Below are 27,003 nucleotides of genomic sequence, written 5' to 3' on the forward strand. Positions count from 1 at the left end.
GAACGTTAAAAAACAGATATAACATAGATATTAACTGATTTTAACAGTAGAACTACCGAGTACTAAATACAACTGGTGTATACTGCATTGTAATAATGATCAGACTACATCTATTCAAGCCTCTCAGCATGTTTATGCCAACATGTGCTTCAATGAAGAAGTTCATTCAAAAATTTCTGATGGAAACATTTTTATAATTTCAGTAATTGTGAAGGAATAAATTAGGGATCAGTCATTTTGGCTGGTTCGGTAGTTCTAGTGTCAATGAAAAAATACCCATTATGCTTTAAAAGTGAGTATAATTAATGTAGGCAGGGTAACTGGGTCCCTATTGGACTTTCGAGCGGGGAAGCGCATGTTTTCCAACTGGAAAGCAGACATGAAATTATGAAATTAATTTTTTTGCTGGAGTCGACTTGAAACTTTCGTGAAACGGGCCGTTTAAAAAAACGATCGAGAATAAAAAATTAAGTATTGGTTAACACTCCCCGGGGAGCCGTAAATACGGAGAGGTTTGACACGTCCGTGGATCCCCATAATTCATCCGGAGCGCCTAACTCACCCCGGGAGAAGGACGGCGCGGCGCGTTCGACCGGGGAAAGCAAAGAAAGATACACGTGGCAGGAATTCAGTCCGATATAACCTGTCTAATATTTTTCACCGTTTCTGCGATATCCGGGGGGATTCCGGTTCGGAGCCGGGGCGCGTCAGTCGGCTTGGAAGTGCTAAAGCGGAACAAAGCAGCGAATTCCGGGGAAAAGAATGCGGCGTGCGCGTGATGGGAGGGCTGGAAAGGGAAGGTCGGCGGATGGAAAAGGGTTCGCGAACGACACGACACGACGACGACGCCTACGCCGTTGTCGAGCCGCGCGCGTGCACATTCGTGGGGTTACGGTATCGGAAAAGCTCGGCGGGGAATTCACTGATTTTACGCGCGTAGTAGAAAATATTTCTGGGAATTGGTCGGGTAACAGCCTTAGAAAGCTGCCATACGTCTGCCGAGACTGCCGTCGTGGCCGCCAGCTGTGCGAACAGTAGCCGGGGGATAGCACGGCGAGAATACTAACGACGTCCTTTTCGCGCGGCGCGAGTACTATACGCCTCGAATCACGGTAACGCGGTTTCTTGCGGAATTCGGACCCATTCATGAATGCATTATCACCGTACTTTCGCGGCGGTCTCGTTTGTTCTGCTTCGCGTTCCGGCCGGGATATCCGAAAAACCGATATTCAGGAAAAGTCGCGGCAACTTATATCGCTGTGCGGTCGCGTTCAAGTGCCGCGACCCTTGTTGATTGGAATAATGCAGCCCCGGGCTTCCAGGGAATTGGAAAACGACGCTGCTCTGGCGAGAATAAGGATTTTATACCGGGTACGCCTCCCCGACAAATGAGTCTGAAAACTTTTCTTAAAATTCAATTTCACCTTGAGATTCACCCGGGGTTTCGTCTTTTCCCTTGTTCGTATATGCTTTCGATTGGCAGGCTCGGTTGAAACTATTCTTGCTCGGGATTTCTGGTGAGAGCAACTCCAACAATATTTATTAATAGTATTACCTGACTTTTAATGTTTCGCACAAGAATATCATATTAAAGACGATTGTGATTTTTGAAACAGCGTCGGGGAAGCAGAAACAGAATATAATTTTCTTACATTTTCCTGAAATATAGAACTATCTTTAACAGGTTCGCTGCAGAGCGACATTTTCAAAAACGGTTCCACCACGCCAACATATTTTAATTAAGTAATTGTAAAATAAAAATACAGAACATGTATTTGTGGGGAAAAAATTGTTGTGTTTTTTTTTTTCTAATCCCCAAAGCCAGATACCTTCAAAAAACATGAAAATACTAGCACCTAAATAGAAAATACTGGCGCCTAAACACAACCTTCGACCTACGAGATGTCCGCCACGGTACCTTCCAGAATCCCGGTGTAAAAATCCAATTTCATTCAATCGTCGTCGCAAAAGACTGTTCTTCTTAAATAATTTATCATTTTATGCCAGAATGTCGTTTCTTGGTGCAAAAATATTATTAATCGTATTATGGCAAGTAATGGCGTCCTAGGCAATAACGTACTATCAGAAAGCTGTTATAAATGAAAATACGAACGGGTCGAACAGACTCATGGTAAATGGAAAGAAATTTAAAGACAAAGAAATAACGATAAGAATTTACCAATGGAGCCTTCATAATATTTGCGAAGTTCTTCGTGGAACAACAGTTGATCGTACACGAATAATCGCAGGAGACCCTTACCTGGAAACAAAAATGTTCACCCGTTAGTGTACACATTATTAAATCGTACATTTAGCTAGTTACACAATTACAAAGTTTCACAATTTATTGCAGTATCGTTGCACCAGATTGCGCAACGAACTACAACAAAAGCCGCGTCGAATCAATTCTATCCGGCGCATTTCCATCGAAATATTCAAAAGATCGTATTGTTAAGGAGCTGCGGAAAAAATTGCACTGCTGTGGATATTGGTCGCAGCTGTACAAACCGAGGCAATCATGGTCGGCGAAGGAGCCCGGGTATCGATCGTGTAAACGGTCGCAAGGACGAGGACCTTCGAGGCTGCGGCAGCCTGATTTAAACCGCATTAGACCATCCAAAGATTGGCGGAGTAATCTCAGATCAAACTAGATTTAAATCGCGGAAACTTGGCGAAATTCAGGTATAAACGGGGGTGGGGGAGGGGGGCGTGGGTCCGCCATGATCCTTTGTAATAGCATTACCGCAATTTCGAGCACAGCGCACCGAAAGCTTTCTTCGCGTACTCGGGGGTATTTTCCGTGCCTTCGGGGGAAAGGGGCGGGGGCAGGGGAGGGGGGAGTACACCACTGCCTCCAGGTTACGCGGAGCATATAGAGGTTCAATAGCACAGGGCGAATTGCATCCTCGCCAGCGTAATACAGCGGTTTCGGTAGGTACCGGTATGCTTCGCCCACGCTTCGTCGGCTTCGAGAGATTTTCAAAATACTGAGACCTCGCCCGGCATAAATAGGTTTAACCGAATGGAAATTATCCTAGCGAGACCGGCCTGATACTCTTCGGACTCGCCGATGGAATGAGATCGGTCGTTCCGCCGCGGAATCGCTGCGACCTGGAGGAATTGCCCGTTGGAACACGGTAAATTTTAAATTCGGAACAGTAAAACGAAATTCGCGGACCCGCGTCCATTGTGGTAAACTTGTCCCCCGAAATTTGATCGCGAATAAACATCCTGGAAATTCCAGCGAAGCTTTAATTCTTAATTTGATGGATTTTCATATGAATCTTGCTAAAAATATTATATGTATCTTATGACAGGGATTATGGTTATCAAAGATTCCTGAAAGGGAAAAGATACCTGAATTTGTCATATATTTCTATTTAGTTGTCTAATTTTACTTTTCAATAAAGTTTGTTCGTTTATTTCAATATGAATCGATGTGATTATCGTGTATGCTTTTTATGAGTGGAATAATAAACGTATTGACTACCGCGTTGGTTCAACTTTACCTTAAAAAATCGTACATTTCATAAACAGTAACCTAACACATAATAAAATATCAGTGGTTCGTTTTTTCCGTTGGTTAAGACTCCGTAATTTGGTACTCCGAGGAAAATGTTCTTAGTGGTTTAGAAAATTCTTTAATAATAATTCCAATGGTTCATCGCCTTCACATAATCCTCGAGTGGAGGCACGATTAGCCGGAGAGGTGTTCGAATAGAAATGGTTTTTCGCGCGCGCAATTGCTCGCGCTGTCGGAGGAAATTGACAAATATGACGCTTTCAGCGGAACTGCAGACGTTATTTCAACACGTCGTACGCAAATAGCTCGAAGGTAAACGCCGCAGGGCATAAGCGAATATATTAATAGAAACGTCAATACCATATAGCGATTTGAAGTACGCCGGGGAATAGGGCAGACAAATTCCGCGTTACTGTTTGCCGTTTTATCCCGTCCATGGTCTCTATCTCCATAAAGATTGCACACGTCCGCCTACCGCGTAGAGAGTTTTCAATTTTCGATAGGAATCAAATTTCTGCCCGTTCTGGTCAATAGAACCGTACGCCGCGCCGTTGCGCCGAAAATTCGAAAATAGATCATTCGATGCGCCCGCCTATCGACAATAAAAATATTTTACGGGAACCGTTTCGCTCGACGCCGCTGTGAAACGACGATCCGCAAATAATAATTGCGTTTTCGATTCGATCTCTTCGATCTCTGCTTATGATCGTGGACCGCGATAAGAGCAGCCATCCGCGCATCTTCACCGACGACAAACAAAGTCCATCCGTTCCGCCCGATTTCTGGAAACCCGGAGCAAAATCCTCGAAGGTGAGCTGCTTCTGTCGTAATTGAAAATCTTCTTTCGTACGAGCTTGTCGAGGCGTTTAAAAAGGTAGTAATCGATTGGAGAGAGAGAGAGGGGGGGAGGTCTGGGGAATAAGCTGAGCGAGGTAAAGTCTCGTAGCTCTCGGTTCATTCGATTCCTACAGAGTCATTTGCGAGACACGCGGTCGAGCGTTGTCACGAAGGTCCTTTTCGATAGACGTTTCCTTTCGCTTAAACTGCATGCTCAGAACCACTCGATGTAATCGGCCTTTTCATTCTCACAATGAAAAGAGAGCCCAGACCGTTTATCATTATTCGGTCGATTTTATTCCATCACAAGCGACGCGGTTATTTAAAACTCGGATTTTTATTTGAAACTTTAGAGAAACCTTTATCGAAGAGCCACGTTTGTATTTTACATAGATTTCGTCGAAAGCTATTTCAATATAGAATATTACCCGACGATGCCTACGAAATAAAAAGGGGAGGAGACCCGTTGAGAAAACGACGTGTACAGGATACATCCCCTATGCTGCGCAGAGGAGATGGATCGATAACGAACATGGTCGGACGAAGGATTGTTAAGAATGTCTTTAGAGCTGGAAGTGACGGGGATCGACAGAATTATTTCGAAAGTAAGGAACGACGAATATACGGGCGAACGATGGTATATTTACGAGGAACAAAGTGTTCTCCGCATGCGAAATTAGCAGGACGGGCCGACGAATTGCTCGTCCCGCAATTCCCGGTGTATTTACGGAGCTTCGATCAGAATCCCGGCGCGCAAAGATTGTTATCCACGAAACGTAGCTGGCCCGCAACATCGTTCTGACTCCGGGGCAATTTAATCAGCTCCGAAACGTTACATCGACCAGGAGCGGAATTGCGATTCTTATCGCGGCGGGGCCGCGTCTTTACAGACAGATTGAAAAATCGTCCTTGGCCCCGTCGCGTCGCCTCTCTCCGACGGTTTTTGCGACGGGAAACGTGGCTCGCAGCCCGGCAGAAGGACTGTTCCCGTCGCTCGCAAAAATTGTTTCTGTTCAGTGGCAGCCCCGCGAAGACAGACCACGACAAAACCTGTTATCCGCGGACGTGCGATCGTTACACACCCCGCCGCGCCGCCGGGAAACAAAAGCCCGCGTAATGGCGGCACGTTGGAAATAGCCTCCCGGTCTTGTTTCTGCCGCGTGCCAACTTAATATCGCACGACCGCCTGGTGAATGTCAACAAGGTCGAATTAATAACCGAGTGGCTGCTGGAACGACGTGTAACTGAGATACCGGGTGTTTCGTTCATTTCAACCACTTGCTATTCCGGCCGCTCCTACCGCAGGACCAGAGACCTTTGGGGAAATTAGCCTCCTAATTCTTTCAACACTCGCGCACCCAGCGTACACTAACGCTCGAGACAATCTGACGAACTCCAGATTTTTTCTCTTACGATTTGTCAAGTTGTTGTTATTATTTATTGCGATTCTTGCCTGCCGTCTTAGGGACACTTCCGGTCACATCTATCTACTTTGTATTAACCCTTTGCACTCGAAGCTATTTTGACACATCTTGCGCGGGAAGCGACTAAAGCCGTTTTGTGCGGATTTCACATCTTGAGCGGGAAGCGACTAAAGTCGTTCTTCACGGATTATTGATGGATTATTGTTATCGATGGGTTTTTGTGACGTTTTTACAATAAAATCGGATAGACATGCGTTGCAAAAATACAAAACGTGCGTTGCAAGAATGAATGCAACACGGCGGCAAAGTGCCCGCGCAAGGTGTGTTAACTCCAAAACGAAACGTTTCTTCCGACCTAGAATATTTGGTGCAATTCAAATCTTTCGTAATTTATTAATGCAAACGAATTTAATAATGTAAAAAATATTTTGAATAATGATACAGCAATTTTTAGTGGTACCTTACAGTCGCCATTCAAGTTAATAGTTACATTTCAGCATGCAAATCCGCAGTGTCTAATACCATTTATAGAGAACTGAAATCGAAATTAGTAGAAATTATAGGGATCCTGAACATCTAAAAACACCTGTCTTCGTAGAAAGTGTGTTTCAAAAAAAGTAAAAACAAAATTGACCAGCAAACAAAAATCATAAGGTCCTCACAAAATCGAGATTTTCGAATAAAAATTTTTTGTCAAGGTTTCAATAAACACCCCTGGTAAAATCCCCGAAAGGGACAAGGCCGAAAACTTCCCATACCTAACGAACCTCGGCGAAAACGTTTCAAATTAACGAACGATGCCGGAAAACGTTGGTCGCGAGTGCGTCCCGATATTACGAGGCAAAGGGTCAATATACGAGGCCGAAACTGTGCGGAAACATTCCCGGTAGTGGTCCGGGACTAAACTCCGGGCTCCGTGTAAGAGAACAAGAATGTATCCCGAACGAAACTCCGAAAATTCCGCCCGGAGCGTGCGTTTCCCTTCGTCCAATTTTACTCCCCAGCTAGTCATAACATTGACCCGCGTCTTGTGTTTGCGTATTTCCGTTCGAGGCGCACGCTCCGGAGAGAAGGTTACATCACAGCGACCCGTATTTTTCATTAGGCGATGGCGACCGTACCTCCCGGGGCACGCGACCCGGCCGACCTCGTTCGTCTTCTCTCGTCCTTGGAGGCGCCACGTGTTCGCTTCCGGACGAAAATTACGAAAATCGTTCGGCCACGGGGCATTAATATAAATTTCAATAACAGGCACCTTCTGCGGTACGAGCGAGAGAACGAGAGAGAGAGAGAGAGAGAGAGAGCAAGCTAGAACGCGTGGGTGGGGCGCTCGTGTCACGTTGCACGGGTTTTCGTGCGACTAACCCGCGGTCGCAGCTAGTTACTAATTCATGTTACGCCCCGGGTGAGTCTTCCAGTTTCATCCATAACACGAACGGCGGACCTGTTATCCATCATATTCGCGTGGGCCGAGCGGAGTTCGACGTTTAACGTGTTGCCCGCCCCCGTGCCTTCGTCCTGCCTTCGTTCTGCAACGTACCCGAATTCTCTACACGTCGCAGAGAGCGCCGGTGTTTATCGAGTTCCTGAGAGCCGAGAGTAACCGTTTCAGCGCCGGTTATCGCCGCTGCAATTTCGTAGCTCGCGAGCCTTTTTCGTCGTCGCGTTTACAACGATATCGCCGTCGCGAATTTTAATTGAACGAGCCTCGCCCAGAAAAACGAACCGACGCGATGCGACGCGGTTATGCAGCTCGTGTCCCGCGAAATATTTCGTCGGGACCGACCGATAGTTGTCGAAGAATGCGAGTGGCACACTTACACGACCACCGTTAATGTCCGGCTTTGCTTATTAAACTGACCACCACTGCACGGTCGTGGTCGCGAATCATTACATCTGCTTCGTTTACCATGTGAAATATGCTCGGTAGATTTGTATTATTCGTAACAGCGTGCTCGTTGTAGCGAGGGTTGAGGTAAATATCAAGATCGTGTCAGCAAAATTAAAAAATCATTCGAGCACATGCACAGTGTTTATACTGTGTTTGGTGAAGCCTCACGCCATTGGCGGGACACAAAAGCATTGCAGCGTTCTGAGCTGAATGACTTGGATTTTGCCGTGTCGCGTTGGACGGTTAAAAGCCATTAGAAATTCTGTAATAGCAATTGCTGTCTAATTTAGTCCACAGAATTTTATAATTTTGAGCAGAATCTTTACCACAAAATGCCCAAGCACACACATTTCTTTTAAACCGCCCATCGCTTAAATAAGCAAGCTAACTTAAATAAGCTAACAAATGCTTGAAAACAATCGCGAAATCCTGTTTGCGCGTGCCCGTTAATTAACTGCACGGACGGCGAAAAAGCATACTGACCGCGTATCGATTAGTTGTAATTTGCGGCTGTCCAACCGGGAGCATTAATAAAGAAATTACATTAACGTAAACAACAAGTCCCCGTGACAGAGAGCCAGCTAATTCGCTGGCTCACTACATAGATGAATAATAGACAAAGCAATTAACAAATCACTATCGCTAATGTGCGGTCTATCGGCAAATCGTCTAGGTGGAGGACACGGATAATAACAACGCCATAAACGCTCCGTGTCATAATAAATGGGATTATAACAGTTATCCGGCGTTTACGGTCGTTCCGCGCGGCTCTGTATCGGCGGGATGAAATTTTCCATCGAACAGTCAAACTTAATATCCAGTGTTGAATCGTGTCGCGTGAGCGGAATTTGTGCAACATCGAAAATTGCAGCGAAGGGAATTCGGGACCTGCGGCAAGTGAACGCGCAATTGTTTGTTCGAGTCCGAAGCCCCTGAATTTTCCAAAAAATCGCAAAGCAATTTGAAAAGCTGAATAAAATCGTACGAACAGTGAAGACATTTTGGAATGTTGGAATTAAGGGCCTGATCTTCGTAGATAAGGTAGAGTGACTATATTACCGTCAAAAAATGGTTTTACGTGCCTCAAGTTTTCGTCCTTGTATAAGAATATTTTGTCGCTGGTAAAGGGCTCATTCGAAAGAGGAAGGTTCGATCTAGTGCGCACTGACCAGGAGCCGCCGAGATTATGCAGAGAAGTAGGCCAAAAATTGAAGATGTGCATGCCGTGGAACCCAAGCATTTTTATGCCATTGGATGAGTTTTCTGGGTGAAATCTATATTTTCTCTTGACTCTCTGCGAAATAAAGCCAAAAACTCGAAGCATGTCTCTGGTGTCAGAATTTATAATATCGATAGTACAGAGCAAAAAATGTGACAAGTTTAGTCACAGACTTAAGACCCGTCGGATCAAGACCAAGACGGATCTTAAGTCTGTGTGTCTGAAGGCTGTGAATGGAAATTATTAATTAAAAAGTCGCGTGACTATCCCGGGCCCTTAAGAGAGCTGGGATCCGTTTAGGAGTAGCATTGAATTATTTCGACCGCGTTCGGCGGTTAACGAGAATGCGATTCTGCGACACATTTAAATTGTTCGCTGGTTAATAAACCGAAATTCTTCGGCGACGGGCGAGCCCGAGGCGGCAGATCAATATTACGACGGCGAAGTTGGAGGAATCGTAATACAGTGATTCGATTTAATGGTGCCGGCTGATCGTAAACCGTTTCCGCGCTTCGATTTCAGTCACGCTTGCGGATCTCGCAATCCTCCGGCTCGTTCGCGACACCGCCGCGCTGCGCCGCGCGAGAAAGCTGGGGTGACCGGTTAAGAGATTAAAGAGTGATAGAGAGAGAGAGAGAGAGATCCCCCCTCTCCACCCCCATTCGGCTAGGTCCATTCGAAAGATTGAACACTTCGAATCGATTTAACTCGGGGGACAATTATCGTGTCCTATCTGCCCGTAATCATCGAACGATGTCAGTTAAACGATGTCGCAAAATTTATAGGTCCGAGGCAATCTTCGGAAGCGAGAGAATCGAGCCAGCGCGACGCGGCGCGTATAAAAATTTAAATAAACCATCAAGTATATTGTCTTCCATTCTCACGTCGGAGTTAACGCTTTTACGACCGGCATTAGGCATGCGTGACTTTTCTCGGTCGGTGGTTATCGGCCTGCGTCACGCCAAGACGCGATTCCGTCGTTCGAGGCTCCGGCAAATCAAATAAAATTTTTAACGCCCCGCACGAGAACGGGAATATCATCCGACCCTTATCTGTGCGGTACGATGTGCAAAACTTTTCCATTTGCACCGTAATGCTGCCATGTTTTTCCAGAATCGAGCATTTAAGGCGCATTTCATAGACGGGGAAAGATTGCTATTGCAATATTCTTTGTAGCAGGAATTAAATTATCGAGTCAAGCAATATTGGCTGACGTTACGGAGACATTCCTCGCTAGATTGCGGGTCTTTATACTTATACTATATACTATATACTCTTATGCTGTACTTTATAGAATATGTTCCGATTCGACTGCGAGAAACACAAGTTGAATGAACATGTGGTTCTTCTTTTAACACTAGATTTACGGGACCCGTCAAAATGACGAATTGTAATTTTAATTTCCGAATCTTGAGATTATTGGAATTATTTAACAAATTGATTTCCTCGGGTATATATTATTACAAAAATGGCTACAAATTTTGATAGATACATTCGTGTTATTTTTATAAACTAATGTAAAGTAGTCATTTTTAGTGCTCTGTATGCCTAGTGTCAATAAACTCAATAAACCAAACGTAATGTAATAATATCCTTGTTGCATCGGGAGTAACACTATCCACAATGTAACAAAACGCATAAAATCCGCAGTCTACACATCGTATACTCTGTAAGATACTGTATTAACGCGTTGACTGGCATGTCACCCATGCGTGGGTGACGGAATTATCTGTCCAGGTTTTAAAATGAATTTTTACGTTAATATATTCATCGTACCAAATTTGATTAGGATCTGTTAAAATTCAAGAAAGCTGGAGGACTACTGAATTTAATTTCTTTCAATTTTCATTTCATTAAATAACTTACTTTGATTGTATGGAATTTTTGAGGTTTTTAGTTTGGCAGTCAAAGTGCTAATAGTAGTATTATAGTAATAGAATTTTTGTTTACACATTACAGAAGTGTGCCGTGAAGTTCTTTTGCTGGGTCCGAAAAGTTCGACTTTATGAAAACGTGTGGCTCGCGCTGTTTATTCGGAAAAGAGCACGACTCGAATTAGTTAAGCAACAAGTACGTTTAACGATAAAGCGTCCGGTGTTCGAAGTGCGTGTGGAATTATACGGCCGGGGTTCCGAAAATTTCCACGGAGGAGTACGGTTGGTGCGCACAAAGGCAACAGCTCCCGACGAGGAGAAATCTCATCTGGGTCGGCCGGTGCTTCATTCCGGCGCAACCCTTCGAGGCGACACACCGCCGGTGCTGGCTCGAAAAGAATTGCAATTTACGAAGCAGCGGCGTCGTTAAACAGCTTTAAGCTCGATATGGATGGCGGGGGTTAAGGAGGTCGTTCCCGGAATCGTACGAGGTGCCACGGGCAAAAGGGCGTGCCAGCAGTTGCCTCCTGTGATTTAGCAGCCTACCCTTGCCACCCTCGCCGGGAGTTGTCCAACTGTTGTTCAGACTGTTGTGAGAGGGCACGGCTTCGTGATATCGGAGTTGTATCACCGGGTGACGAATAGCTGTTCGTCGCAAACCGAACAAAAAAAAATAAAAAACGAACACTAGGAGAGAACATGCGACGTTGTTTTCCGTGAATTTGCATCGAGACACCGTTGAGCCGAGGGGTGGGGGGGGGGGGGAATTCCCTGCGAGAAAATCCGATCGTCAGCCGGTAACAATATGCGAGCGGGCCTACGTCAGAGAAAAGAGAAGATGGGATCAACATAGTCCGCCGGCAATAGGCACTCAGACCGCCCTAATCCGGAGCAAACCGAAATTCGGATGTCATCCACTTGGCCCGTGCAAACAGGGAAACAAGTATTTAATACGGATGACGACGCCCATTCCATCTCGCGACGAAAGAAAAAATGGGTGCACCCTCGAGCGGAATATTGGGGATTTCGTCACGGCGATCGTCGAATGATTTCCGTTCAATTTCACGCCTCCTCTGTCAACATTAGCAACGGTGGTGCCGCTGCGAGGCGAGACGAGACGAGACTAGGCGAAGTGAGGCAGATGCGCGACAGTTCGCACTGTGTACTTACATAAATTGCAGGGGAATCAGAGGGTCGCCGGGACATATGTCGCCGATGCATCCTCTCGCGCGACCGACAAAAGCGGAAAATATCGGCGATGTCAAATTAGGGCGGCCGAATTCAGAGTGCACGATCGACCGTGAAACGACGCGTAATATAGGGGAGTGACGCAGCGCGTCTGCAGACAGTCTGGGGACCATACTCTCTGATCTAACTGTTAGGCCCAGCCATCGTGCTTCACCCTACCCTCTCCAGCTCCGTCCTCCGTGTCCTACTCACCTCCCGGGGATAACTTCGGTCATTTCCGGAGGCGCTATATTAACCGATTAATTAGAAATCTTGGCTCGTTGACGCGGGAGATGGTAATCTAAGGGGAGTCGCTCCTCCCAAAGTATCCGTGAATCACGGTGGGATACGCTGATGAGCGATACCCGACGAGATTGCAGGACAACGCGGATTAATTAGTCGGTCATGCGCGACCGGAGCATATAATGCGCTTTTATTGCGCCATTGTTGTTGTTTCTCCGGGAAATAGCTGCGCGACTATCTTTATTTCGAACGAGAGAGAGTTGGGGCGAGATGCAATTTCATGGCTCCGTCGTCGATGCTAATTCAACCCCTTGCACTGCGATTTATTTTACGGTTTCAGTGACTTTTTTGTAATCCGCAATTTCCTAAGAAGAAAAAGGAGAAAATTTATGTGCATTGTATGTCTGTATGTTCTTCTTAAATTAGAATCTTCTTTAACACGTTAAGTGCCAAAAATCAAGCCCAGAGACTCCTACAAAATCAGAGTAATTAAAATGTATTACAGGGGATGCTGTCTTAACCCTTTTGAATTCGAAAGACTCCAATAAAATTCGTGGCTGACGTGGCAGTTAACGTGTTAAATAGAATTTTATTTCGGTTTAAAGGAAATTAATAACATACATTCGATATTGTAGGGCAAGGGGTCAAGAAATAGTACAAACTTTATTAACACTGTTTCCACCAAAGGTGTCAAAAGACACCTGTTCGGTTCAAGCAACGGTGTTACGAACGAAATTAATTTTTTAAGACACACGAAGAGTCGTGTCACCGAATTGTATGACCGAAGCTGTTCAACTATTCTTTGCCCAGCGAAGCATCCAAGAATTTTTACCCGGAACAATCGATTGGTCTTGAAGCAACATTTTACATCGCAATAAACGTCCTCGCGGACGCATATCCTTAACGAGTAAACGGTAAACTCATCGGTCCTGAAACCGTCCATGAATAATTACAATGAAAAAAAGTTGCCCGGAGCGATTCGAGTAGACGGGAACAGGTATTGAGGCGGCGTCAATAAGAACGGTTTCGTCGGTCCGTTAAAGCGGAAAGATTGGTGACGGTTCTTTCGGTGCTCGGTAATGTAGCCTGAAAGGCGAGGCGAGAGACGTTACGCCGTGAAAAACGTAATAATTAACTGCGCGCCCGGGGACGGGTGCTTGAAATTTTTCCGGGACGGGGGACGGGCTCTGTCCTTTGTGCCGGGTCGGTTATGGCTTTTAACGAAATTAAGAACGTCGAGGAGTGTACACAAACCTTCCCGGTGGCGGCGTCGATCGCGGAACTCTGGTTCAGTGACGCCACCGATGATCAACAGGTACTTCGTTATAAATTCTCGTTTAATACTAACGATTGACTGGGGAGGGGGAGGGAAATCGCAGTGGCCGAACAAAAGCGATAGCAACAATAGGCCAGAAAATATGCGACAACTTTCGAGCGACACCTATACATCCTTCGCCGTTGAATAGTTTCCGCGGGGCCGTCCGAATCAATCCGAGCGGTGCAATTCACTGAGCGTTCGATGGCCGGCGCGGATAACTGCGCGACGATAAAAGTTTTCGGAGCGATAACGCGATGATGACTAAAGCGCGATAAGATAGTCGGTCGTTAAAGGTGATGTCGATTAAAGTAATGCCCGCGCGGAGCCCGAGACGCGACCGCGTTTGCAATCCGCGTAAGCTGGCGTGCCTGCGCCTGTGCGAACGCATCGCGCGCGCAACACGCAGCGTGTGCAGCATCCGCGCCGCGCCGGTGCACCCACGCCACGGTGCAGTTGGACGGGTGGAAGGAGTAGGAAAGAGGTTGTAAATGTGGACCAAGGCTACAGATTGCGCACCGTAATGCGATACTTCGCAGCGAACGGCTCGCCGTTTGCATGTGCGCTCCCGCAAATCCTTGCAGCTACGCTCCTACACCTGCAAAGGTAGCTCTCCGATTCCGCTTCTTCCAATTTATTCGGCCGCGGAATGGAGTTTCGCTAATTGTTCCTTATCAATTGGGTTGGCTGCGTGCTACGTTGTACCGCTCTTTGTTCGCCATTGTATCGTTGTCCCGGATAACGTAGCTGCAAAGTAATTCTGTGCCGGCGGAGCTGAACATTCTGCGTCGGCGGACTCGTAATGAATAGACTGTGGTACTTTATACGTTTACAGCCGCTGCGAATCTTGAGTTTATTCGAACCTTTAGCGGAGGAAATAGAATTTTATTAGCCCTGCTACGGGGTATCCTGTTCCCTGTTCTATTCCCCTCATACTTTCCCCCAACATTGCCGATAAAATCTCGAACATTTCTCGGTTTCATAGAAGACGAAATTGTTTTGTCGAGTTCGAACAAACCGACGTGGACAGCATACGCACGTGATAACTTCGTTGACTCGATTAGATCCGTCGAAAGATCGGAATCGTGTGGGAAATTAGTCAATACATTTATCTAGATTTTAGTGAGCTAGTACAAAATACAACTAGAAGAGGAAGAAGTAGGACTTTCGTAAGAAAGAGCTGTTACATGGCCCGCGGGCCAGCTGGCGAGCGAAGGGGCGGAGCCTAGCCGTTACGATACGGTGCTCGGCCAATGCTTCGCCCGTACCTAATCTCTCGCGCGGCTCTGGCTGTCTGTGGGCGTGGCTTTACTGCTCCCAGTCGTTTTTATCACACAGAATCCGAGTCTCTGTTGAAAATTCGCAGGGGTGCTGGAAAAGAGAGCGAACGGTGCGGTGCGGATGATTTTAGGAAGCAACAAGATGTCTCGGAACCGAGGAAAGTTTGATTAACGCGCGAACGAGCCTCGAATTGGCGGCTGTAAGCGTCGGAAACGCTTCTTTCGCCGATTCGATTTTACAGTTAACCGATCGGACAGAGGGGGGCGACAGAAGGAATTCGGCGGGAGCGAGTATCAGGCCGTCGCGCTCGACATGTCCGCCATCAAAGCGTACAATAAAAGCCAACGAACCGTGAATTTTCCGGCGTCACGCGTCGAATACTTTTCCGCGCGACGCTCGGCCGCAGTAAAAGCGCAGACGTTGTAGAAGCACCGCGCCGCGAGGCCTGGCCGCGTAAACTCTTGCAGAGTGGCGTTCGACGGAGAACGGTAGCATGTCATCCGCCATCCAGACATGCAAATAACTCGTCGGCTTACCGGCTTCCCGTTCAATTCCACGGCATACACACCCCGTCGACCGGCAACCAATCGATCGTTTATGACTCTTTAATTCGCTGCCAGCCTAAACGTTTATTACTTTTCCCTCGGCCGGCGCTCAACTACCGTCCCACGCTGATGCTACTGGCTGCCGTTGCTGCCTCTGCTTGCTCGCTGCTGCGGGCCCGCGATTCATAGTCTACAGTTTCCGGCTTGGTACCGATTCTACTTGGAGGGGACAATTTAGGCTTCCGCTACTCGGAATGTAAACACACAGTCGGCACTCGCACTCCGCGCGGTAGAAGCTTATTGACTCCTACGTATCGCAGCCCTCCGCCCGCACCGATTGTTTACACGTTTTGCGCGTTTATTTACGCGAACAATATTAACAACGACGAGTTTCGGTAGCGTTTGTGCGTGGATTACAAAATTGCACGTAACAGTAGAAAATTTACAATCGATAATGCACATTTTTCTTGCGTTTGTTCTTTGTCAGCTTCCTCCCGCCTCTTTCTTTTGTCCTCGCTTTATTTATCGCCGAGAGTCGACTGTTTATATTACCGGCCTCCACCGTGTACTCCATTTTTCCCTTTTTTTTTTGTTTCCCAAACACAATTATTCGTTCTCTCCATTACCGTCCTCGAATAAATCCTCCGCGCGAATAAACTGCAAATATCTTCTTGAATGTTTTAACGAATGTCGACATACTGGGACATTCGGGATTGTAAATCTAATTCCCGGAGATGCAAATATATAATTGTCTACACAACGAAATATCACCACGTATTGTTCATTTTTCCATTGTTTGTGACATTTACACGTTGACAGGGGATTACTACATAATATTTGCAGTGCACAATAGTTTTCATCTCTCGTTCGTTTCAGAATCGACATCGACCTCTCGGCTAATGCTCGGTTTTAGAGATCGCCGATTGCGATAAAATTAAGACACAAGTCTGGCACTTGAGTGACGTTTTCTCGAAAACGGGCGCCAGTAGTTTTTGCGAGAACATGGTACACTTCTTGCTCTACTTTAACATCGAATAAAGAATTCAGCAAATCCATCTCGTCTTGAACGAAGTAAAAGTTGATGAAACTAATTCGTGACCGGCGAACGGTGATGGAACGAAACTTTCGACTACAGGAAGAATCGCCGTTTTACACGTGTCCCGTTCCGTTATCCGCCTATTTCGAGTTTACAGCCAGCTCTTCGTTTCCCAATCCTGGCGTATCGCCGCGCTACTAAATTTTATGGATCGTTCATCGTTATTTCGACGTCAACCCGGTGTCGAGACGGTGCTAATTGATCGTCGCAAATCGCGAGCCGGCCAACCAATGTGTAACGTGCACCAGAAATCGATAGAATGGATCACTGGAAGTCAAAGCCCCGTTCGAGGAACCATTTGCCCGTATTTTCCTCCAGAGTGACGCCATAGAAACTTCGCTTTAAAACGTCCAGCGTGATTCAAAATTGTACAATTTTTCAGCGACTCAACCTCGAGAAGACGAAAATAACTTCGCGGAGACGTCGCGAAGAAGAGCCGATTAATTCCGGCTCGTTTCACCACTAGTTTTTAACTCTACCCTCCCGTGGAGGGGTCGCCAGCTGACAGAGGGAAATCGCACGTCAACATTTCGTCAAAGAACGCTGACTACACGAATAACAATTCCCACGCTCGGATCTTCGTTCTCACTGCATTTTCAGCTTGACACGCACACGCGCGCGCGTTACACCGGTCACCGAAATTTCCTCGCGTGTCCTCTCTCGGACACGCAATTCGCACGACCACGCCGCCATCGATAAACATCCGCTTTGATTCCCAAACACTCTTCATTCATATCTGGCGATACGAGATCGCAGGCGATGACCTCTTACAACACACATATATATATATATATAGATATTGTATATATAACACGCGTACATGTTCGGTTCTATATCTCCGCCAGGAAGACAAGGAAGGAGCAGAAAGCCTTTGAACGGTGTTACCTCGAGACAAAGCCATCATCTCAGCATTGTCTGGGCCAAACCAAGCAAATCAACCGCCAACCGCTCCTGCTGCTTGCCTTTACTGTCCTCTCTCTCTCTCTCTCTCTCTCTCGTTCACTCCCTCGCTATCTCCATCTCTCTCTATCTCTCTATCTCTCTTTCTCTTTCGCTTGCTGTTCTTACGTGCTCTCTCCTGTTCGCTCATCCGTTGCTCTGCTTTCGCACAGAGACCGTGCAGACAAACCCCCTTCGGGTACCTACTAAAGAGAGCATTGCCTCCGTTGATCCATCGTGTTCAACTTCCAACCCCGTCCCCATCCTTCGTTGTCCAGTGAACACCTTCAGCAGCGGGATCCAAGTCTCCACGGATCCTTGTCGTTTAGTCACTGTCTTATCCCGTGGCCCCTCGCCTGTTAATTATGCGCGGTAAAATATGCAACAGTTTACACGCTCGCGGGGAATTCAGCCACCTCAACGCCGCCAGACGATTTTTTCCAAAACCCACGCTGAAGGTAAAACAAGCGCTTATTAAAAAGTGTTTATTTGCTACCTTATATTTCTTACGCGATGTGATTATTTTTATATTTTTTAACTATGCTTTATGTCTATCACTTTCGCTACATTTCGTTACAGAGTCGTTCGGCGATGGTAAACGTTTAGAATTACGTTTACAGTGATTCTCCATATATGTCGCCAAGGCCTGGATGACAAACGTCGCGGAATTATCCCCACTACCGCGAGGTATATCCCGTGAGGGCCCGCAAAGGTCGAGAGGCCTCGGATGCCGAGAAGTGTATACATAACACGGCTCGGTTATGTCTCCTGGACGATACACGACGCTGGCAAGACCCGTGTTGTTGACATACATCGAGAATTCACCGTGATTGTGGAAATTGCAGTCGAAGAAATATTGTGTCTCTTTGCGGAGAGAGTTTTCTTGATCGCTCCGCCGGCATAATTTTCGGCCACGGTGTGTACACGCTCGGCGAGATTGCGCGCCGTAAAATATATTTCACGGTAGGAAGCGAATGGAAGAATAAATAACGGACAGCGTACGAGGGGGACAAGAATTTTTCACACTTTATACGCGAGCCGAGACTTTATTAGTCCCGGTTAAGTAATGCGGTGGATTCCGGGGAAGGATTCTGCAGTTTCCAGCGTCGTCGCAGAAAAATGGACCGGAAGGGGAGGAAAAGACGGGTGGAGGGGGTGGGGGAGTGGGATAGTCGGTGGATATTTTCGGCATGTGAAACGAACAAAGTAGACCGATAATGCAGGAGAATGACTCACGGCGGCTCACGTAGGCGGAAGAAAAAACCCGGTCGGATGTAATTTCATCGCGAGGCATCGGATTCATCTAGATATATTATTATTCCGCCGCATGGACTCTTGGGAATCGTAATAAGCGAAGTGAACGGCACGCCTAGCCAGGGAGTCGCGTTCCCGTTAACGTTGACAAATAATTCTCAAGCGCGACCGGCCATATATTTTCGCGAGGGAGCGCCGGCATCGGGCGAACGAACGGGGCCGCGATGCGACATCGAGCGGGCGGGCGGGCCACGCTTAACGAACGATAGACGATTAGGAATTTCGAGCACGTAGCGCACCCGTTCAATAAAAGGATAATTACGAATGCTTCAAACGATCGACTCTACGCCACACGTCACGATCGACAATTGAAACGTTTAATTTCATTTCGACCGGCTGCGTTTAGAACGACGAGCGCGTTGGCCATTTTGCTCGAGGACGAAACCAGCGACGCTGATCGTCTTCCGGAGCCCGAGTGCTCGCCGACCGATAAGTGCACGCCTCGCAACTGCCCTCTGCCAACGCCCTACGCGCGCCCACATCCTAATTTGTTGCCCACCAGAAGATCTACAGGGTGTTCGGTTCAAACCGTCTTGGATCGATCTGGATAGTGATGAACGCTTCGGATTCGTTCTATTAGGGGTACCCATAAGTAATCCATTATTTGCAAAGAACTTGTTTTGCCTTTAGTTCTGTACCGATCGTTGAAGAGGAAACACGTATTCTTTTACAGTTTTCGGTAAAGCAGCCTGTGCTCAAAATATTCTAAAAAGTATAATTTTTTTTTACAACCCTGTAATAAAATGGCGGCGTCCGTACTTCCCGAGGATCATATTCGTCATTGCATACTGTTTCATTTTCATGCGGGATTTAATGCAACGGTGACAACAAAGAAAATTTGCGATGTTTATGGAGATGTATTGAAGGTCAACAAGTGTCAACGTTGGTTCAGAAGGTTTGCTGCTGGTGATTATGATCTCTCTGACAGACCTCGAAGTGGACGACCAGTTGAATTTGAGAATGACATCCTAAAATCTCTAGTGGAAGCTGATCCAAAATTAAGTGTACAAGAATTATCGAGAAGCCTTGGGTCCACATGGTCAACTATACAAAGGCACCTACACGAAATGGGAAAGGCATATAGGCAAGGAATACGGGTACCGCATCGATTATCTGAGACCAACGAGAATATTCGTCGATCAATTTGCACTTCATTGTTATCCAGATTTCGTAGAGATCCATTTCTTAGCAGAATCGTCATCGGAGATGAAATGGATTTCTATAAGCGGCAGATTGAAAATTTGCAGGAAAGATGGCAAACTATCCTTGATAATGGTGGAGAAAATATAATAAATTAAGAAATAGAAACTTGAATTTACTACAAAGTTTGTTTTAGACTTCAAAATAATTAATTACTTATGGGTCCCCCTAATATTAAAATGATTCAAATAAAAATTGTCTGCATTAAATTACGTGGTATTAGCAGCTACAATATGGACATTTTTTGTAGACAAGTGCTCGTTGTTGGGCCATTAGGGGTGTTTGGCGATGTGCGATGTTTTTTAAATGAATTTCGATGGGAATATTGTCTACGGTCGTTCCGGACTCGGCTGAGAAACGGTAAAACGACGTATAAAACGGCGGGCAGCGTGTAAACCGGAAATGCTGACCCGTGGGCACAGGTGGTTGCGTGGAACCGTCTCCACCCATGCCATCGGAGGGTTCACGCTACGTTACGCACATTCCACCTTGTGGCTCGAATAGCGCGCGTTCTTCGTGCACACGCAGATACGAGCCGATTGGTTCGAAACGACCCGGGGCTCGCCACCGACGCTCCTAATGTCTCTGTCGTTGTGTAGATTCTATAGGGTGGGCTAAATCGTTTGCGTCCCGGCCAGGGGAAATAGGTGTAAACGTTTAGGGGGGACTGTGCATCTTTACGGGTTTCAACTTCGAAGATCTCGGACAAAGACTAAAAGAAGAAACTTGCACGGTAGCTCGCTCCTCTTTGCTATTAAAATATATTGAACATTCTGCTTTTGGAATTTTCACGATATATAAAATAGGAGTTTAACAATTCGTAAACGTAGATAGATAGAAAATTTATCGTATACCTTTTGGAGGCTTTTAGCGTGTAAAGCAACGTTTTAATTATGGTCAGGATCATAATTACTTGAAAGGGCCAGCTTCAGTATCAATAAGCTGGTTTATTGTGTCACCATAATGCCCTAGGAGCAGGTGGTCTGTGTGTCTAAACTTAGTGCGAGATTACGTTTAATTATGATCGAATCGGCGAATAGCTTTACAGTCAGGCAAATATAGGTCCCCCGATAAATCTCTCTCTTATCGACAAAAATCGAGGAAGACGTAGCGCTCTGAAAAATGTAATTTTATGGAAACCAGCTAATGTCGAAAGGTGGCTTGTAGAACTGGATTTGAGAAAGGCTGGATTACCTACTTACACAGCCCCGCTCAAACTAGAACAGTCGATAATTAGTTGAATATCAGAATTCCGTGGAATCTGCGCTCAGCTTCGATTTGTTGAACTGATTAGATACATCCTTGAGCAAAGAGAATGTTTCGGTTCATTAGACCGTAAAGCCCGAATACTAATCTTGCGATCCGGAGATCCTAACTCTATAGCAAAGAGATCCGATCGTTAAAATATCTGCGGTGAGGTCTTCAGTGAAATCGAGCAGAGAAAAGAGATACAATAGCCGCCAATAAACTTACTCGCGACCGCAACCTAAAAATATGGTTTCCTTGAATATTTAGACACGCTGAAATGACTGCCTTCAGATGTTCACAATCCGGTACAATAACAATGCGTTACCTGATTAGACTGTGGATCTTCGTTTATGGCATTTCCGAATCCTAAAGTAGTTTAGTGGAATGCTAAAACTTTCTTGCTCTACATTTTAAACCAACAAATTACGGTTCCTTTATATTGTCAGATTCTCAGGGAACATTTTTACTATATGTAAGGGTACTTTTTACTAATACTAGTTTTACTAATACTTTTTTCATACTAATGATCATGAGGGGTTGGTGCAACTTAAAAGGTCAAATAAAAAAGAATCGAACGTTTCACAGTATTTAAGACAGGAACCATTTTATTCTTCTCACAAGGGATTGTGTTTCACTCATTTTCGTTTTACTACTGTCTTCGACCGATTGAGTTTAATTCATTTCAATTTATATTACGGTATTTATGACAGAAAAAAAGTGACTGAATTTTTCTCGGCAGGTCTGTCGCCGGTTTCAGTTTGCGTTTCCGGGCGGCTCGCTAAAATATCTATTGCACGTAGCGGAGCGCCCAAGTGCAGGGTCGATGGGGGACACCATATGGTCACGATATCGATGTACCTGCGTACCTTGTAGGTACGTCAGATGGATCGGCAGCGGCGCGGCGAAGCGGTGGGCGAAGACAAGCTGGCCGTCGACAGTTACGACGATGACTATGACGAGGTCTGCGGGTTTGTGGTTAACCCTATGTACCAGGCCTCGAGAGAAATAGGGTCAGTACGTTGCATGCGAATAACAGCTAATCGCTGTCTAATAAGTTTGCCCGCATAATCGATAACAGACGTCGCCTGAAGCGGCGCGATCGAGCCGAGCGGAGATTCCACGGTGACGCTCGATAAATGATATTCAATTGATAATCCGATCCGTGACCGGCGATCGATTCCGCACGGCTGACAGATTGCTGGGCACTGTCTGATTTATACGGCCGGAGAACCGATCGTCCGAATGGATTTATTAACGCCTAATTCGCTTACGATCAAACGACACGGTAAACAACGAACGGATTCCCGCGTTCATCGTCCCGGAAACTGCCAGACGAGAGCGATTCGCGTGCAGTCCCGGCGAACCACTTGGGAAACCCGCTCGGTTTTTCGACAACGTCGGACAAAAAAAAAATGGAATCGTTGCAACCCGCGAAAGCGAATCGAGCACGCTAATACGCGGGGGTACCACCCATTGGCCCAGCGTGCGATTGCTCGCAATCGACAGCAATATCGGCCGGTTATACCTCTTTCGATGCCTTTCGCAATCATGCAACCGTGGCTCGCGGCAGATCTCGTTTCAGTTTCGACGTTTATACCCGGTGAGCCTGCAATAATGTCGAGTGCCTTTCTTGGATCGAGTTTACAACGAACAACGCCGGGGCTTCATAATACAGCCGGGCTATTGTCGGGCCGCGGTCGAGCTCCTTGAAACGCAAAGTTCGCGCGGACACGTCCTGGAAAATGGCGTTCGAGGCTGGCAATATTGGCACCGACTTTCGTCTTGGCGTGTCTCGATTATGCTGGAAACACCATTCCGTTCTTCGAATGTCATTCTCGCAAATCAATCTCGACGAATCGAAGATTCTTATTCGGTCGTGTTGTACCTCTACGGTGAAATTAAGGACAGTCTTATAGTTCAGAGATTATAAATAATTATGATACGACCTTTTTCTGGAAAACCGCTTCCTTGAGAAATATTCTTTTACGCAATTACTCCTGTTTACCATAGTAATTGAATTTACGGCTCCGAGGAGGCGGCATTATCGTTATTATCACTGCGTGACTCTTCCGCGAAGAAAGTTAAAGCTCTCGCCGCTCTGTTAATTTCGAGATCCGCAAAGATGACGCAATTAGCAGTCAAAGAACGCGGAGAGAAAAAGCCGTACCTCTCGTATCAGCTGCGGTTTAATTCACTCCCGCCGTCTCGGCTTCCCCGAGAATTATGATTTCATTATGAAACGGGAACGTTCGATACCGTCCCCTCCCCCGGCCCCGTTTCCCGGCGAAGAAAATCGCGGTATATTTATAAAATTTCAACCGGCCGGGGTAGGGGAAAAGAAATTGGTCCAAGTTAATTATCCGTGTAACGTTCATCTCCGGTTACGAGAAAATTAAGAGAATGAGACAGCGGTATAAAACAGGAGCGAGAGAAAGAGAGAGAGAGAGAGAGAGAGAGAGAGAGAGAGAGAGAGAGAGAGAGAGAGAGAGAGCTGGCAACGAACGGCCACGGGATTATACGATCATCGATACGTTCCGACCACTTTCCCCTCGCCGCTACCTCGCTTTTTCCTCTCCCGTTTCCTTTTTCTTTCCCCGGGCTCGCGAAACGCCCGAGATTATTCTTATAATGTTCCGTTAAACTTCTCGATCCGCTTGAACTTTCCTTAATAGGATTCCACTTCGTAGGTGAATGCAAGTTAGTTCTAATGAAGTCTACGATGGTCAGCAATTAAGCCGAACGAGGGGAGAGAGTCTTCAGAATTTACAAGGGAAATAATGGATGGTTCTCCTCGGGGTCTTCGCGAGAGCGTAGAGTCTTCTTCTTCTCCGCCGTCGTCGTCGTCGTCGTCAGCACGCTCGACGTTTCTGACTTTCTTCTGCCTCGGCTCACGAGGCGTGTCGTCCCTGAGAGCAGTCTCTCGCGATTCTGCACTCGTCGCGTGGGCGTCGAACGGTTAGATGCGGCATCCCCCTCCCCCCGGCCAGCCCCGCGTGTACCTCTCTCCCCGACGACCAACGACAATCTCCCTGCACTCCTGTGCATTACGGCGACGGTTGGGTATCGTAGACAGACCGCGTCCGCCGTCCATCATGTTGTTAATGTACGTCGTTTTCCCTTCTCTCTCTCTCTCTCTCTCTCTCTCTCATCTTCACTCCCTCCCACATCATCGACCCGCTCCTCTCCCTCTCTCTCTCTCCTCTCTTCTCTCCTTCTCACAGGGCCCTCTCTCTCTCCCGTGTCCTTCCCTCATAAATGCATTTATCTGTCGCGTCTCGACGCTTCTCCTCCAGTTCCTGCCGCCGTTTCTTCTGCGCTCCTCTCCCGAACCGGTGTCTCCGGCTGCCTGTCCCTGTCGACTAGCTGCATGCTCCACATTCTGCCGTAGTTTCCACGTTCCCGACGCTTTTCCCCGCGACCGACGTCATCGGCCCTCCCGTAAACCGTTGTCCCTGTTGCGAGTCGCTCGCCGAGCGGCTGCGCTCTTTGCGAATTGTAATTTGCTCGGGCGCTTTTTCAACCGTTGCCACCGCTGCCGCGGTCCTGGCGATTAGACTCCGGAAGAAGAGTTTATGCAAATTTCGTTCCGCCGGAATATTCGGGCGAATTCGCCCCCTGTCGATGTTCCTAGTAAATTAAACAGACGACGAGAGCGCGGTGAAATCTGTTGGGTCCTACGATTTCATATTTTCCGGCGTTCTTGTGTGTTGCGGGTGCTGTAAGTTTCCATTGTGTTTGGTCTGGATTCTAGTTTCTGTGGATTTAGTTTCTAGTCACGATTGGTTCGACCATCACAAAAATCCAGCTAAAATACTTCGACTGCTTAATGGTGCTAAATCGATGATCAACTAATGAAATCAGTGGCTTTAGTGTTTTACCACGATTTTACTCCTTTCCTATATCAGTCTAATTAGCTAATGCATTCATACATTAATAGGCAATGTTTCTGCATAAAGGCCAGACGATCCAGAAATTGCAGAAAATGTAGGTAACTTAATTTTAATACGCCAAATTATTTAGCGAAAGTTATCACCAGATAACGTTCACTAAATCCGGAGTCTACGTATTACATTCGTTCAGCTATCGCGCACATATCGAATGGTTCGTTTTAAAGTAACCGAGCTCATACGTAATTCATGGGACTGAAACGTTTAAGAAAATTGTTTGCAACCGATAGCAAAGTTTGCAGGTCTAGCCCCGCGGCGTCCAACATCATAGAGTCCTGTAAAAATAACTCTTTGGTCTTCACATAGTTAGATCTTTTTGCAAGCATCTATATCTCTATGAATTATTTACTCCCAGGTGCTCCTTGCAGGAACACAATCTGCGGAGAGGAGAAGATTGAATTTTTATTGCTGTGGACACCTCATGAATGATTAATAACTCCATTTACAGCGTGTACTGAAATAGAAGTCTACTTGGCACGACTGGACCGCGAAAGTGCAAATTTGCCTACTCGGAAAAAGCGCATTTCCATCGACGAGTTTGTTAAAATTAAATGAGACTCGATTTCTTGCGCTTCCCTCCGTAGTTCATTCCCTTGCCGATGCTTCCAATGCGGTGTAAAAAACGCGATAAAACCGCGTTTTAACGTTTTCATACATTACAAACGCATAAAGCACCGCGGTCTATTATATCACCGATTCGGCTTATCTAAATTTTCCCGATACGCCGTTGTATCGCGAAATTCTCGGCTCTGATAAGCCGCAGAACGTTTTTACAAATATTCCCGTTACAATGACCGCCCTGGCTAGAACTAATCTATATATCGCGCGTCTACCGTGCCCGTATCGGATAACCGATCTCTCTCTGCGCTTATGCGAGTTGCTCGCGGAACGGGGAGCCTCTTTAATTATAAATCTGGCGGCACGATCGATCCCGATAAATGAAACGAGCTTTTCGCGCGGCCGGTCGATGATAAACCTTCGGTGCTCGGTGAACCGTCGGCGATTTTCTGCGAGAACCAGCCGGTTCCGCGTCGTTCCTATCGAGGCCGGGCCTCGAGTCTCGGGTCTCTCGGGCCTCGGCTTCGTTTCTTGCGAAAGGGACGGCGGGGGGCCAAGCGGCTCGGTGCGTTTGTGACGCCGAGGAAGCTTATCAGCGTCCGACGGTGACCGTCATCAAGGAAGAGAGCTCGAATCATGTCGATTGTTAAGGTCATTACACGTCTCTCCCGGCGTCCCTTCTTCCGGGACCGGCTTACGACCGACCCGGCCACGTTCTGCTTCTACGGGACTGTAATTCCGGAGTTTACGATCGCAAAGCCTCCGCGCCGCGCTGCTGCCGGTCGAACAGCAATGTTGAAATATCACCCGATCGAAAACACTCCCTGCCACTTAAAGATAACAAACCCGGAAAGAGTAATAATCTAGTTTCGCCCGTGGCCACGCCGCTGCGATGAAAATTTGACGCCGTACATGTCGGCGAAAATCGAGCAAAACGCAGCAACAAAAGCTTCCGAACCGATCTCCGCGCGGCTCCGATAACGATTCTTTTCCCTTTTATCGAAATTGCAACCATTCATGAACTCATGCTGTAGAAATAGATCCTTGAGGACTGCAATTCGATATTTAGCTTCATTTCACTCCACAGAATTGATTTGCCAGCTACATTTTCTAGAGATACGAAAATATCAAAGTTCGCTGTAAACCGATCCGAACACGTAATCTGACATGTGCATTCATCAGTTAATTAAGCCCCCGCGTTCTGTTACAATATAACATGAAACGCGCCCGTTGAAACCGTGTATGAGGTTCATTGGGAAATTACGATGTTCTACATTTCTCAAAGAGCGGACAATTACGTACATGTGCTGTATTACCTTTCC

General features: G+C 46.6%; 1 protein-coding gene and 1 long non-coding RNA gene across 6 annotated transcripts in view; both read right to left on the minus strand.

The window, feature by feature from the left end:
* LOC143353365 (uncharacterized) overlaps nt 1-15,486 on the minus strand; it is a 235,537-nt gene extending 220,051 nt beyond the window's left edge. For all 3 annotated transcript variants that reach the window (XR_013082116.1, XR_013082117.1, XR_013082115.1), the window contains exons 1-2: nt 15,371-15,486; nt 2,180-2,260 (exon numbers count right to left, since the gene is read on the minus strand). This is a non-coding gene — a long non-coding RNA (uncharacterized LOC143353365). The remainder of the gene's footprint in view (nt 1-2,179; nt 2,261-15,370) is intronic.
* Nucleotides 1-27,003, minus strand: part of Fas3 (fasciclin 3) — a 478,993-nt gene that overhangs the window by 379,125 nt on the left and 72,865 nt on the right. The window lies entirely within an intron of this gene.

This window comes from Halictus rubicundus, chromosome 4 (assembly GCF_050948215.1).
Source record: "Halictus rubicundus isolate RS-2024b chromosome 4, iyHalRubi1_principal, whole genome shotgun sequence".
In the NCBI taxonomy this organism is placed as follows: domain Eukaryota; kingdom Metazoa; phylum Arthropoda; class Insecta; order Hymenoptera; family Halictidae; genus Halictus; species Halictus rubicundus.